This window comes from Oryx dammah, unplaced genomic scaffold, assembly GCF_014754425.2.
Source record: "Oryx dammah isolate SB20612 unplaced genomic scaffold, SCBI_Odam_1.1 HiC_scaffold_1, whole genome shotgun sequence".
Taxonomy (NCBI): domain Eukaryota; kingdom Metazoa; phylum Chordata; class Mammalia; order Artiodactyla; family Bovidae; genus Oryx; species Oryx dammah.
Genome location: NW_024070185.1, coordinates 22,041,556 through 22,044,545, shown reverse-complemented (window position 1 = coordinate 22,044,545; position 2,990 = coordinate 22,041,556).

The window sequence follows — 2,990 nt, the reverse complement described above, 5'->3', positions numbered from 1 at the left end:
TTCTTTAGTTGTGGTTAGCAGAGGCTTCTCTTCATTGCAGCGTGCAGGCTCCTCAAAGTGGTGAATGTTTTGGAGAATGTTGTGGAACACAAGCTCTAGGAGCACAGGCTTCAGTAGTTGCAATCAACTGATTTTTGACAAGAATTCCAGACCATTCAATTGACAAATAACAGTCTCATTAACAAATGGTGTCAGACAATTGGATATCCACTTGGAAGGGAAGATAGAACCCTACATTACACCACATGCAAAAAAAAAAAAAAAAATCAAAATGCATCAAAGACTTAAGTAAGAGATATAAAACTCTAAAAGTCATAGAAGAAAGTATAGAGGTAAATCTTCAATAAGGACCTACTGTATAGTAAAGGGAACTCTTCTCAATATTATGCAACAATCTAAATGGGAGAAGAATTTGAAAAAGAATAGATTTGTGTATATGTATAACTAAATCACTTTGGTGTACAACTGAAACTACTACAACACTGTAATCAGCTATACTTCAATATGAAATAAAAAGTAAAAAAGAAAACATAGAGGTAAATCTTTATGACCTTGGATTTGGTAATGGGACCTTAGATATGACACCAAAAGCATAAACAGCAAACATAAAGCAAAATTAATTGGACCTCATCAAAACTAAAATGTTTTGTGCACAGGAACACTATTAAGGAAGTCAAATGACCGCAGATAGAATGAAAGAAAATATTTATAAATCACGTATTTGATAAGAATCTAGGATCTATAATATACAAAGATTTCCTACAACTTCACAGCAAAAAGAAAAGTAACCCAATTTTAAAATGGGCAAAGGACTCAAAAAGACATTTCTCCTTTGAAAACATACAAGTAATCAATAAACACATGAAAAGATACTCAACATCTGCACTCATTAAGGAAATATAAGTCAAACCCAAAATGAGTTATACTTAATGCCCAATAGGATGCCTTCTTAAAACACACACAGACACACACACACAGAAAATAAGGAGGATGTGGAGATGTTGGAATTCTTTTACATTGCTGGTAGGAATATTTAATGGTGTAGCTGCTGTGGATAACAGTTTGGCAGTTCCACAAAAGGTTAAGCAGTATAATTATAACTAGCAATTCCACTTCTAGGCATATACCCCAAAGAATTGAAAACAAGTATTCAAAACAAATACTTGTATACAAATGTTCACAGCACTATTCACAAAAGCCAAAAGGTGGAAACAGCCCAACTGTTCATTACCATATGACCAGATAAACAATGGGCTATTATTCAACCATAAAAAAGAGTGAAGTACTGACACATGCTGCAACGTGGATGAACCTCAAAAGCATTATGCTAAGTGAAAGAAGATAGACACAAAGGACAATATATTGTATGACCTCACTTATCACCAAGTGTCCAGAATAGGTAAATCCACAAAGACAACCAGACGTTAGTGGTTGCTAGGGTCTGGGAACAGGGAGGGTCTAGGAACAGGGAGGGTCCAGTGAACATGATTATTGGGTATGGGGGGTCTCCTATGAAGATGATGAAAATGTTTTGGAACTGGATAAAAGGTGATGTTGCACAACATTATGAGTTGTGCAATATCGCGTTTGGAGAAGGCAATGGCACCCCACTCCAGTGCTCTTGCCTGGAAAATCCTATGGACGGAGGAGCCTGGAAGGCTGCAGTCCCTGGCGTCGCTGAGGGTCTGACACGACTGAGCGACTTCACTTTCACTTTTATGCATTGGAGAAGGAAATGGCAACCCACTCCAGTGTTCTTGCCTGGAGAATCCCAGGGATGGGGGCCTGATGGGCTGCTGTCTATGGGGTTACACAGAGTCAGACACTACTGAAGTGACTTAGCAGCAATACCACGTTAGTGGATTATAAAATTTATAATTGTTGATCTTATGTGAATTGCACCTCAATAAAAAATGAATAAGCCACGGAGGGCAAGGCAGCCCTAGCTGAAGTTGGAGTCACGTTCCTGCAGCACCCTTGCTCTGACAGAGAAGGCCGAGCCGGTTTTGGCTTGGGTGGTGGTCAGAGCAGCAGACTCACGCCCCTACCCCGCCAATCCCAGAGCACTGGGCGGGCACTGAGGGCCCTCTCACGCAGGTCCCCAGCTCGCTGCAGAAAGAGGCGGGTGGTTGTGAGTCACGTTCTGCTGGCTTCGGCACCTATTGGCTGTAACACTCCGTGCAAAATACCCAAAACCTTACCGGACTCGGATTCTGGGGCCAGGTAAGTAAAGGAAATCTCAATCTGAGGTCTCCCCTGGAGTTTCCATTTATCAATTTTTAACCCCATTTCATCAATCTAAATTTGCTGCTTTGGCGATTTCGTCATCTGAAATCTGGATTTCTTATTGATCTATGCTTTCACGGCAACCCAACTCCAGTATTCGGTGCCAGGAAAAATGCTACAGACAGAGGAGTCCATGGGGTAGCCAAGAGTCCGACAGGGCTGAAGGGACTGAGCGGTGCACACGCACGTACACACTGTTAACTGCAGCGGTTTTCCTAAGAGGTAGGTGAAACAATGGTGAGTGTCGGAAACAATGTTGCATCTACGATTCAGTGAAACAGGCCTTAAAATTTCTTTATTATTTGATGTCTGTCTCGCCTCCCTTCCCACCTACACTCCTGGCAAGATGCCATAATAGGTGCTTAATAAATTTTGACTGAACGGAAAGAACATGTTTTGTTTTTTTTTTTATCCTTGGCTCCACCCCTCACAGGCAGTTTGACACAAGTCATGTAATCCATTTAAGCTTCGTTTTCCTAGTTCACAAAATGGCTGTAATAAAACCAGAGCGGGTGCGAGGCTTGAAAGAGGAAGTGTCCTTTTTAGACCTGTTCTCTGGGCACGAGTACTCGTTTCATAAAACCCAATGAAAAGACAAGAACGGTGTCAAATTTTTTTTTTAAGAAAACTTTTTATAGCAAAACGTATATGAGAAATTTAAGGGAAAGGAAAATCAAAGCCGTTCCAATTTTTTTTTTTTAAAA